We start from the raw sequence: 13,052 nt of genomic DNA on the forward strand, positions 1-13,052 counted from the left end.
GGATAAAATCCCGTTCTTCTCTGGCCAAGTGTGTGTTTGTTTAGTCTCTCCTCCCCCCTTCCCCCACTCTAGCATCTCCCTAACCTTTGTTGCTTGAAAAAATGAGCACTCTCCATTCTGTGCATCCTTTGTAGAGTAAAAATCAATAATGAAACTGCAGATTTCCTATGTCCCAATCTAGGCCTTCCCGAGCTCCTTTTGTTTCTGTTCAGTACCCAGACCTATTCCAAAGCCTGTCATGATCAGCTCTGTGAAGCCATGCTGCTCTCTCAACAGCCACCTGTGTCTCCACAGAGCCCCCCTCGGCAGTGTTAAACCGCGAATGCCATTATGACGAAAGGCATTAGTCTGCTAGTCCATCCTGTTTATAACTCTGGGGGTCAGACGCCCTGTACAGCGATCCCTAAGCTGGTCAAGGTGCTGTCAGGACCGCTTCTCCTCGGAGGTTCTGCCCTTTGACTCTGTTTTCCAAAGCCACCCTCCTGGGGCTGGGGGGACAAAAGAAACAGAAGACAAAAAAGAGGAAGTTCAACACTGCAATCTCTCTCTTTATTTCGCCCTCCCCTCCCTCACTCACTCTATTCCTCTCCCCCCTCCCCCCTCCCCCTTCCCTCCTACTCACCATCCTTATCCTACTCCCTGGCCTCTGTGTGGTGAGGAACCCTGCGCTTCCAGACCTTCCCTTTTATGATGGACTGAACCCACAGTCAAAATAAAATCTTTCCTCTCTTAGGTTGCTTTGTTTACGTATTTTGTTACAGGGAACAAATCCCAACTAACATCCAGAGTAAACAAATGATGAATTTCCCCTAAACTCACGAGCCCATCTCTATGCTCCTGGGTTAAGTACAAGTGAAACTCAAAAAAAAAAAAAAAAAAAAAAAAAAAGCATTTGTCTCTTGAACTCTAAGTGTGGAAATTCAAGCTGTACAGCTGGTGCCTAGTTTCCCAGACATCTCGGCGGAGTCACGAATCAGCATCCTGTGCCGAAGGAGCCGTGTCTCTCGTCGGTCCCACTCAGTGCTTTTTCTTGTGTGACTTTCAATAGCCTTCAACTCCAAGCTTCTCTGCTCACATTGTGTATTTTTTTTCCCAGTCACAATAGATCTGTTTGGTTGCTAAGGGAGCCTAGCCTTCTTACTCCTCTGTAAGCGATCTGTGGTTATCACCAGCGGGGAAGGCAAGGGTGCTACCTTAGCATTGACAGATGGTGGGGAGGGAAGGAAACGTTGTTTCAGATTGTACCCTAGAGTCTAGCACAGTCTCCAAACCAGTTGCACAGAGTGTAATTTGGAGCCTAGCTGGAAGGGCGTGAGACTCTTCTTTGTAAGGAGAGACGGCAGCGTGCAGGGAGGGAGGTGGAGATTCACCAAGGTCAGGCAAGGGCGCAAAAGCTAACCATCAAGGACAAAGAGAAAGACAATCAAGATCCCAGACTTGGGAAAAGAAACTTACATATTAGTGATTTTTACTAAAAAATTTAGGTGGGGCACAGCTCAATTAACAGTGTTTGCCAGTGAGTGCTATGCCCTGGGTTCAATCCCCAGCTTCACAAAAACTGAGTGGGGTAGCATGCACCTATAACCTCATCTCTCAAGAGGAGAGGGAGTAGCCATCCCTGATTACTTAGTGAGTTGGGGGTCAGCTTGAGCTACACGAGACCTGTGTCTACAGAAGAAAGCACCTTTCTCTAATTTTCCTTGATTCTCTAGTTAAAACTCTCTAGTGGGCACCATATTTAAGGGTTTTGGCGAACACCTCACTTCAGGGGAGAGGACCAAAGAGAACACACAGGATGAAGCAGGTTGTAGAAGTTTTCTTTCCAAGTCAGTAACAAAAACCAAGTGCCTAGATACCAGATACAATCCAGTTTTGGCTTGAGAGCACAGTAAAGCCTTCCCTAACTGCACGCGTCCAACTGACCGTTCTTACACTGTCACAACCATGGCGGGAGCTCTCCTGGTACGCTATTGCATGCCCTATGATGGCCACGGCGTGCCTTTGAGCTTTTGCTCCCTTGAGCTGCTTTTTCAGGAGTCACTGTGAGAAGTCAGTGACCCTTTGTGTTACAGAGAGGAGGGAAGGTGACCTCCAACACTGTCACTCCTGTCTCAGGTCTTTTGCTGCTTCTCCAAGTATACACAAGGTTATCACTTGGCTCTCAAACCACTGATGCCACTGATGCCCTCTGGCACCTGAGAGATGTTCAAGCTACAGCTGCTAGCAGGAGTTTCTTTCATCCGTAGTTTCCCTCTCAAGTCTTTCCTTCTTTCAATATGACTGCAAATATCTGTCTCTCGGACCACATGAGACTGTACTTGTAGTTAATCTATATGTCAGCATAGATGAATCCCGGCACCTAGACTTTTAGTTGAACATTATTCTGGATGTTTGTCTGCTACTGGGAGGGTGAGGGGAAAAATCCACCTTTAAGTCAATAGACTTCTAGTAAAGCAGCTTATCCTTTATAGTATTGATAGACTTTGTTTTACCAGTTGGAGGCCTCAAGAGAACAAGGCCCAATGGCCTTTCTAAGCATTCTGTTAAGCACACGGCTTTCAAACTAAAGGGCGATTCCTTCCCTGGCTTTCCCCTGCAGAATATCTCTGTCTGTTTCTCTCTGCCCTCCCCCTTCCTGTCATTCAAGTTGTTTCTTTGGAGAACCTTGGAGACCTTGGATGTTACCTTTCCCAGCAGTAAGCTGTGAGGGTTCACCCTGTAACAGGCCCCCAGACCTTAGCACATCCGACACCATGATGGACGGACAACTCGGTCTTGGAAAATCTAACACATGGACAGCAAAACCTGTCAAAACAAGAACCTTATCCATGGAAGTCCACGGTTCTGGGAAAGACCCTAAGTATACTAACCTCGCTTCTGGCCTCTGCTTCTGTTTACCTGCTCCTACTAACTGCCGTGTGTCAACCCAGGATTTTTTTTTATTTCACCTTGAGAAAGGCTCAGGATAGTCACCGGCTTGCTAATAAAGACTTTCTGTTGACTAGAACCTGTGCACAAGCAGTTTCCTCTGGTGAATACCTCCCGACATTAGCCACTGACAGTACTGACAGGTTCTCTTTGTGAGTCTGTGTTAGCTTCCTCTGACCCAAATGGCTCTCTAGAATAATACCCAAACTGTGAACTGAAGTAGCTATTAAACAAACAAACAAAAACCCTCATGCTTTTGGAGTTCGGGGCTTGGAACAAGGAAAATCACACAATTAACTTCTTGCCTCATGTCTTGGGCTCTGAGAGACTGCAGCAGCAATTGTTTGTGTAGATACAGTTAAAGAATGTTACACAGAGCTCGGGAAATGAGTGTACGGTGAGAAGGGAGTCTTCAGGGACTCAATTTCAGTTCTCTCAGCAGCTTAGGCATCTTCAATGCCTTGGTTCCCACGCTACACTATCATCCTCACCACTGATAATCCAACACTGTGATTCAGGCTGCATTTCTGTTATTGGCAACTGCAGGAGTGTTCTAACATAGGAGGGACAGCGTGACCTCGAGAAACCCAGCACTCAATGCTGATCTCAAGGAAGCCAGAGCTAGTCTATCCCAGCTAGGTTTCTCTTCTGACTCTGGGTTTGGTACACCTGCCTGAAGTTGCTCCCAAGGTTGTTTTTGTGGTAGTGTATGACTCTAGAGTCAGCTTCTTATCCACGATCGAGGAGAGACTTGATTTCCTGCAGCTCTCCTAGAAAAATCCCGAACACGGTTCAGCAGCAACAGCTTAAACATCGCCAATCACACAGACTCCAAAGTCCACGTGGCTAACGTTGTGGAGGGGTTGTAGTGGAAAAGTCTAGAAAGATCAAAAAGAAACACAAACTCAAAAGATGCTCAGATTCCGATTATATTCCCCACTGCTTCTTACCATCCCCGAAAAGTTGTCCATAGTTTGGGGAAGATTTGAGGGAACTTCTAGAATTTTCTTCTGAGTTTCTGCTTCAGTCAGCCTAAAGATCTGTTTTCTTCTCTCAATCTGTTTGGATGTCAGCAAGAACTCTACAGCTGACTGTGTGGCCCAAGTGACAAATGTTTACTTCTTACAGCTCTGGAGTCAGCAAGGTCGGGGTGAGCGAGCCAGCAGGTGCAGCATCTGTGGGACCTGCTGGCCTGTGCACGGCCATTTTTACATGGTTCCTTTGTGGAATGAAGAGCACAGAGTTGCCTTGTACAGGGCACTAACCCTGTTTCTGGGGGCTCCACCCTCATCTGATTTCTTCCCACAGCCCCTAGCGCCATCGCATGCAGGGTCAGGAGGTTCAATTTGTTGACGCCTCTGTTTTCTTTTCTCTCCAGGGAACTTTAGGCACTTCGAGAAGCATAAACTTCTTACTCTGCGTTGTATTCAACTTTTATTCTCTCTCCATCCCAAGTAAAATGCTATTTTATGGACAAAATCAAACCACCAAGCCCCCTTAAAATCAAATGCAGTTTTCTGACCTTGGCTTTCAAAGCATTGTACGATCTGGGCTTTTTACGCCTCCCTGGCACCAAGCAATGTCACCCTTCCCCTCTCTCATATTCCCCCAGTTACCCTCACTCCTGTCAGTATCTTAGAAGTACCTGCTGAAAAAAATAAAAAAAGAGAAAAAGAGAAGAGAGGGGAGGGGAGGGAGGGAGAGGAGAGGAGGGGAGAGGAGAGGAGGGGAGAGGAGAGAGAAGAGGGGAGGAGGAGGAGGGGGAGGGGAAGGGCAGGAAGAGGAGACTTATAAATCAACAATGTGTGCTGCCAGTGAAACCCCCACTGGAGCTGGGGTCTTGCTGAAGCCTGTGGGAAGTGCAGCCATGCCTGCCAATGAGGGAAGTTCTATGGGGGCAGGGGGCAGGGACCCAAATGATAGCAGTTCAACACCTGTTATTCTACTGTCAAATTATGAGAAGAAGAAGCAGGCAACTGCCTTCTCCCCTGCTGTGAGAGCCATGGGACAGCCATGACCACTCAAGTGCGATCACAAGGCAAGCTCCAGACTCGGGGCAGTCAACAGAGTGTCATGGCTAATCACAGAAGGTTGGATGTAAATACCACTGGGTTTGGAACCTGGCTTCCTGGCTTGCTTCTTAGGCAGCTCACCGAGTCTTTGAGTCTTTCCGAGCCTCCATTCTCGACACCAGAAATGGCAGCAATGATTTGACGCTGACATTTAAATTAGAACATGTCCGTAAAGCCGTCTCTTAGAACAAGCAGGCAAGCACTGAGAAATTCAGAGAATAAATAGAAGCCCCAAGCTTCTTGGCTTTAGCTTTGCTTCCTTACCCTTCCTGGGTGCAGAATTTAAAAGAGCCATTAATCAGGAAAGAGTTGGCCACACAGCCAGCTTCCAGGTAATGGTGATTTCGTTAGACTTTGCAGGAAGCCTTGAGGCACCTGCGGTCGTGCTCGGTCTAGGATGGCAGCGTTCAGCAGAAACACCTGTCGTGATGTGTGTCCCTGTGCTCCACACGAGTCTTCTCAGGCAGAAATCTGAGGCCGAGGACAGGCTTGGCGATTTAAGCATCCCCCTCGATGATTCACAGGCGCTGACAGCACAAAACTTCCCCTCAGAGCAAAACATTAACTGGAGGAACAAAAAATAAAAACCTAGAATCCTGGCCCCTGATATGACAGTTTCCATTGGACTTTGCATTTTTCAAAGGTGAAAGGGGCTTTCTCAGGAGCATAAGCAACATGTTAGAATCCTTTTGAAGTGAAATGCAGTAGGACAAAGGTCAAGAGTTGCTGGAATGTTTATGTCTAAGCCGTGGAGAGCTGTTCTTTGGCATTTTGGAGGTCCCCATAGACCTGTAAACTGAATATTCCATATCACTGTGATAATTCTAGACAGAGATGTCTCCTGTCAATCAGGCATGAGGTGGGGCTTACTGTTCGCGTCTTATACCAATCGCCCCAACACCACTCTTTGCCATTCTTCCTCTCTACCCCATAATAGAGTCTGGCTCCCTTTTGGATTCTATATGGTTATTAATCCATCGGAAAAATGATAGTGACCAGCCATTTCCCCTTTTAAGTTTTGTTGTCTTTGTTGTTTTATCTATTATTTGTTCTTGCTGGCGGTGACCCTTCACCCTCTGAGTTTGGCCTTTCTCTGTCCTGTCTGCCCTCGATGAAGGGTCCACCTCCTTGTAGACAGCTCTCCACTAAAGGTGAGGATTAAAAGTCTTACAAAACCAAGTTTCAATGATTACAATTTCAATTCATCTTTTCTTTCCAGGTCTCTTTCTCTTGCTACTTTCAAAGCCCCATTCTTTGTGTGTGTGTGTGTGTGTGTGTGTGTGTGTGTGTGGTTGTTGTTTGTTTTGTCTTATTTGTTTGTTTTTTGTTTTGTTTGTTTTTTATTGAGCTCTACATTTTTTCTCTGCTCCCCTCCCTGTCTCTTCCCTCCCCCTTCAACCCTCTCCCAAGGTCCCCATGCTCCCAATTTACTCAGGAGATCTTGTCTTTTTCTACTTTCTACTTCCCATGTAGATTAGATCTATGTATGTCTCTCTTATGTATGTCTCTATGTATGTCCTCATTGTTGTCTAGGTTCTCTGTGATTGTGGTTTGCAGACTGGTTTTCTTTGCTTTATGTTTAAAAACCACCTATAAGTGAGTACATGTGATAATTGTCTTTCTGGGTCTGGGTTACCTCACTCAAAATAATGTTTTCTAGCTCCATCCATTTTCCTACAAAATTCAAGATGTCGTTATTTTTTTCTGCCGTGTAGTACTCCATTGTGTAATGTAGCACATTTTCCTTATCCATTTTTCAATCAAGGGGCATTTAGGTTGTTTCCAGGTTCTGGCTATGACAAACAAAGCTGCTATAAACATAGTTGAGCACATGTCCTCGTGGAGTGATTGGGCATCCTTTGGATATATACCCAAAAGTGGTATTACTGGGTCTTGAGGAAGGTTGTTTCCTAATTTTCTGAAAAATCACCACACTGACGTCCAAAGGGGTTGTACCAGCTTGCACTCCCACCAGCAATGCAGAAGTGTTCCCTTTTTTCCACAACCTCTCCAGCATAAATTGTCATCAGTGTTTTTGATCTTGGCCATTTATACAGGTGTAAGATGGAATCTCAGAGTTGTTTTGATTTGCATTTTTCTGATGACTAAGGATGTTGAACATTTCCTTAAGTGTCTTTCAGCCGTTTTAGATTCCACTGTTGAGAGTTCTCTGTTTAGGTCTGTACTCCATTTTTTTTAAATTGGATTATGTGTTCTTTTGGTGAACAATTTCTTGAGTTCTTTGTATATTTTGGAGATCAGACCTTTGATGTGGGGTTAGTGAAGATCTTTTCCCATTCTGTAGGCTGTCATTTTGTCTTGTTGACCATGTCCTTTGCTTTACAGAAGCTTTTCAGTTTCAGGAGATCCCGTTTATTAATTGTTTCTCTCAGTGTCTTGTCAAAGCCCCATTCTTTAGCTAGAGTTCCTACAGTCAGCAGTTGCTCTGCTTCCTGAAGGATTTTAGCATGACTTATCCCTAATGGTCTCTAAAATATTTCTTAGCTTGCATGGCACCCTAAAAGCTTTTAGGTTATTTTTTATATCGTTACACTTATTTAATGTGTGTGTGTGTGTGTGTGTGTGTGTGTGTTAGTCAGGGTTCTCTAGAGGAAACAAATGATAGGGTGAAGATATGCGGCTTACAGGCTGTGGTCCAGCTGCAGCAAGTACAACAATGTTTCTCTACCAATGGAAAGTCCAAGAATCCAGTTGTTGTTTAGTCCATTAGGCTGGATGCCCCAGCTGGCCATTAGTATACACTGGACTCCCAAAGAAGGAGGCTTGAATTCTACATAGGGATGAACTAGCCAGTGGGAGTGAAGGCAAGGTGACAAAGTGTGAGGAAGAGCCCCCTTCTACCATGTCCTCTATGTAGCTGCCACCAGAAGGTGTGACTCAGATTTAAGGTGGATCTTCCCATCTTAAAAGGTCAGGGTTAAAGGTAGGTCTTCCCACTTGAAATAATTTAATTATGAAAACTCCCTCACAGGTATACCCAGCTTACTGGGGTTGGTTCCCTTTCATAGTATTGGGATCCAGGTATTGAACTTAGGCCATCAGACGTGGGGACAGGCACCTTTACTCACTACGCCATCTCACCAACCCAACTTTTAGTTCTTAAGTTTATTTTATCCCCAAGATCTTAAGAAGCTGGTAACATTTTTGTTCACCCTGTAAGACTCCAGGCAAAGCCTGGCACATTGTATGTATTTACTGAATGTTTATACTTCCGATTTGATTTTGTAACAAGTCATAATTTGTTTCATGGTTTCTCAAGGCTAAAGCCTTTTCTTTGTAACAATGCTTTTAGATGTGGGCTTTTTAGAAAGTTTTGGTTTTTTATCATGTATGACTTTAGGGAACTGGATTTGGGGAAATATTTTTAATATAAAATTGAAAGGCATTTGTCTTTTATTATGTTAAGATAAATAAATGAAGTTTTCTCAGAGTTCTAGCTTAAGTTTTATTGCATTGTGGTCAGCTGGATAGAGTGTGATTTCTTTTGTGTCCCAGGATGTGGTCTATTTTAGAAAAGCTTCCATGGGCTACTGAGTAGAATGTGTAGTTTCTGATGTTTGGATGGAGCATTCTGTATGTATTAGATAAGTCCATTTGATGTATGTATGGTGTAGTTAATTCTGATGCTTCTCTGTTTTTTGTTTGTTAGTTTGAGGGTTTTATGTTTTTTTGTTTTGTTTTTTTTGTGTGTGTGTTTTTTGGGGTTTTTTTGGGGGGGGATTGTCCAGATGGCCTGTCTTTCAGAGAGAGTGGGGTATTGAAATCATATATATTTTTTTAACCTGGGAGTCTATTTATTGATGGGAAAGAATTAGTCAAAGGGTGGACTGGCTAGGCTAGGGTAGGGCAGCATTTTGACCAGCCTTCTAGACGTCCAACTTGAACACAAGGCTTCATCTGCTTCAAAACCAAAGTCTTCCTCCACTTTAATCATGCCTTGGCCCCAGCCCTCACTCTCACCTGCACTGGGATCAACGAAGCCCTCCCCCACATGCAACCCGCTGCCTCTTCAGCCCACTGGTCCCCTTGCCAGGAGCTGGGCTGCTGGAGTCTAGGGGTACAGGTGTACTTTGGGATGGGTAAAGCCCCTCTTTCTCTAGAGGCTCAGTCTCAACGTTGTCTGGTATGGGGACATCTGTGCTTTGTCTGTCATCTGCCAACACAATGGTGAACTGGCCAGCCTGGTAGTCATTCCTGTAGGCGTCCAGCACCCTCACGAGGAACCTGCCCTCCTGCTGGAGTCTCCGAGTTATCCTTTGCACCAATGGAACCTGTTCACGACTCGCTCACTCACCCCTCTCTCTGTTCCAGCTCCATTTCTCCAGTCAGGAGACAGATGCCTCTGAAATCACCTGCTATTGATGAATTGTTGTTAATCTTTAATTCCAGTACTAGAGTTTTTACGAAACTGGGCACCCCTGAGTTCAATGCATATATGTTGAAGTGTACCTCGTTTATCTCTTCTGATTGGCGTAAGCTTGAAGTTTTGTTTTTGTTTTTGTTTTTGTGTTTTTATTTCAGATACTAGGATAGCAATGCCTGCTTGCTTCTGGATCCCATTTAACTAGAGTACTTTTGTTCCTCCTTTTACTCCAAGACAGTGCTTACCTTTAAAATGGAGATGCACTTCTTGTAGGCCGTAGATAGATGGATTTTGTTTCTTGCACCATCCAGTCAGTCTGTCTTTTGACTGGAGAACTTAGGCCATTTATATTCCAAGTTACTGAAATATAAATTATTATTGAAATTTATGTATTAGTTGTGGTCATTTTTTTGCTGATTTTGGTGGTGGTGTTTGCTTATATTATAATTATGGTTTCCTGGTTTTTTTTTTCCCCCACAGTCTCTCTACTGTGCTCATTCTTCTCTTTAACCCTAACTATTGTTTCCTCCTTAGGTCTGAGTTATTGGATATAAAAATTTTAGGCTTCTTATGTAGTGAAATTTTCTTCTTTCACCTTCAATTCTGGCAGTTCGTTTTCTGGATATATTATTTTACATTGACTGTCACGGTCTTTTTGGATTTGGAATGCGTTGCTCCAAGCTCTTCTGGCTTTCAAAGTTTCCATTGAGAAACCAACTGTTATTCTAATACTTTTCCCTTTGCATGTAACTTGTGTTTTTCTCTTGCAGCTTTTGTAATTATATTTGCATGTAGCATTGCTTACAAGTAAAGCAAAGGGCTGAAGAGCTAACTCAGCAGTCAAGAGCACATATTGCTCTTCTAGAACACCCAAGTTTCGTTTTCAGCACCCACATTATGTGGTTCACAACCACCTGTAACTCCAGCCCTAAGGGACCTGATATCTCTGGGCCCTGGCATAAACTCACACAGACACGCATAATCATGGCTAAAATTAAAATAAATATTTTCAAGTAAAATTAAATATATTTTTTAAAGTGCTGGCTATAACTTAAGGGTGCAAAATGTAAATCTGTTTTGACAGTGAATATGGCAATGTAAACTATCTAGAATTATCAGTATGTGATACAGGTAAATTTATTTTGTCCTTTCTTTTTTTTTATTAAGAATTTTTTAGTATTATCTTTTCTCATTTTACATAGCTATCCCTGTTCCCACTTCCTCCCCTCCTCCTACCCTACCCTTTCTCCCACCCCCCATCCACTCCTCAGAAAGGGTAAGGCTTCCATGAGGAGTCAACAAAGCCCATTGAATGTGGGGGACAATTGTGAGGCTAGAGCAGTCTGTGAGGCCACTGGCAGTGGGAGCAGGACTTATCCCGAGTGCTTCAGCTGGCATCTTGAAGCACATTCTCTCTGGAGGGATACCTTGCTCAGCCTAGATATTGGGGAGCGGGGCTTGGACTTGCCTTGAAGAGAAGTGTAAGATGCAGGTAAATTTATAAAGAACGGTGGCTAAGACACTTTAGTTCTGACTTGTCTGCAGAGCAACAGTATGAAAACAAAGTGGGGTGAAGAAAAGGACCCTTACATGGATGTTCATTTGATTGACGTCCGTTCAATTTAGGGAGAACACATTAGAAATCTCAATAAATGTTTCTGGATTAATTTAATGTGTATTTGGGGAGAAAACTGAACCTTGTCTCTTATCTCACACTGGAAACCAAAATTAATTAAGCAATGATTATAAATACAAAAGTAAAAAATAAGACTAAGAAGAATGTATTCTAGGAAAACTAGGAGTAATATATTTATATGTTTAGGATATGAAAAGGTCTGAACAATGTAACAAAAATCACTAATTATAGAACAAAAGTGGCATATTAAATTTATTGAAAATTCAAAATGTTTCTTAATCAATGGGTGCCATTAATAAAGTAAAAAGGGGCCAACAAGATGGCTTAGCATATAAAGGTGCTTGCTGACAAGGTTGGTAACCTGAGTTCAGTCCCCAGAACCCACATGGCAGAACAAGAGAACATCCAGATTGTCCTTTGACTTCCACACATGTAATGTAGCACTTAAATAGCCCTAAATGAATGAATGATAGAGTAAATAAATTAATGGATGAATGATTATTAAAACTAAAGAGTAGAAAGGCGTGTCTCAGCACATTGTCTGACAGCACTCTCACAGTTTGAATGTGTAGAGAGCTCCTACATCATGAAAGGACAGAGCTTAGGTCGGGCAGCCTGTAAGAGGATTGGCTTACTAGCTTACCCATTTTTCTCACTTTTCCTACACGTTGGGTCCATGAACATCATCACCAGGACACCTATCTTCACCCGTAATGACCACAACAGCAGATGAGCAGCAGGAAAGGCAGTCAAGGTTGGAGAGCAGCTGTCACCCTCCTGGGCTGCTCCCAGCAATTTAGTTGTGTAACCACTGTGGGGAAATGCTATCACACAGCCTTTCTCCTCCTTAGCAAACACAAAAGAGAAATTGCTACAGATGTTAACCAAAAGACGTGTGCCAAAATGTTTGTAGCAGATGTATTAATTAAAGGCAAAACATTGGAAAATACCAGCAATAAAATGGATAAACAAACCATGGTCTTTTTCATGCAATAAAACACCCAGTATCAATTTAAAAGAGAATAAGCTGCCACTGTACCGAAAAATGTGGATGAATTTCACGGCTATAAAGTGTATGTGTGTGCATATGTGTGTATATGTGTGCATGCACGTGCATATGTGAGTGTGTGTGAGCATGTGTGTGTGTGCGTGTGCATGTGTGCATGCGTGTGTGATTTCATTTATATGAGATTTACAGGTAGTTTACTCTTCTTTGCATTACTGTTAAAATAAGTCAGAAACAAACAACAAATAAGAAGAAAGAATCTGTTCTTTCTTAATATTTCAAAAACTTAAACTCATGGCTGTTTGACCCCAAGATTTTGAGGCTGTAGTGGCACTATGCATCATGAGTATACTGAGGCTTGTTCATCAGTCATTACAGTGACCAGAAGCAAGGAGAGACTGGCTTTATGTTGAGTTCTTTGATCCATTGGGCATGAATTTTGTGCATGGTGATAGATATGGATCTATTTTCATTCTTCTACATGTTGATGTCCAGTTATGCCAGCACCATTTTTTAAATATGCTTTCTTTTTATTTTATATTTTTTGCTTCCTTGCCAAAAATCAGGTGTTCATAGGTGTGTGGAGAGTAATATCTGGGTCTTCAATTCGGTTCCATTGGTCCTCCTGTCTATTTTTATGCCAATACCAGGCTGTTTTCAGTACTGTAGCTCTATAGTAGCGTTTGAAGTTAGGAATTATGATGCCTTCAGAAGCCCCTTTATTGTACAGGATTGTTTTGTCTATTCTAGGTTTTTTACTTTTCCATATAAAGTTGAGTATTTTTCTTTCAAGGTCTGTGAAGAATTTTGCTGGGATTTTGATAGACATTGCATTGAATCTGTAGATTGCTTTTGGTAAGATTGCCATTTTTATTATGTTAATTCTACCTACCAAGAGCATGGGAGATATTTGCACTTTCTGGTGTCTTCTTCAATTTCTTTCTTTAAAGATGTAAAGTTCTTGTCATACAAGTCTTCCATTTGTTTGGTTAGAGTTACTCCGAGATATTTTATGCTATTTGTGGC

The 13,052-nt window shown here is 42.9% G+C and overlaps 1 pseudogene; it reads right to left on the reverse strand.

The window, feature by feature from the left end:
• Window positions 1-8,751: 8,751 nt before the first annotated feature.
• Window positions 8,752-13,052, reverse strand: part of LOC125392313 (TCF3 fusion partner homolog pseudogene) — a 50,800-nt pseudogene continuing 46,499 nt past the window's right edge.

This window comes from Myodes glareolus, chromosome 12, assembly GCF_982192425.1.
Source record: "Myodes glareolus chromosome 12, mMyoGla1.1, whole genome shotgun sequence".
NCBI lineage: Eukaryota > Metazoa > Chordata > Mammalia > Rodentia > Cricetidae > Myodes > Myodes glareolus.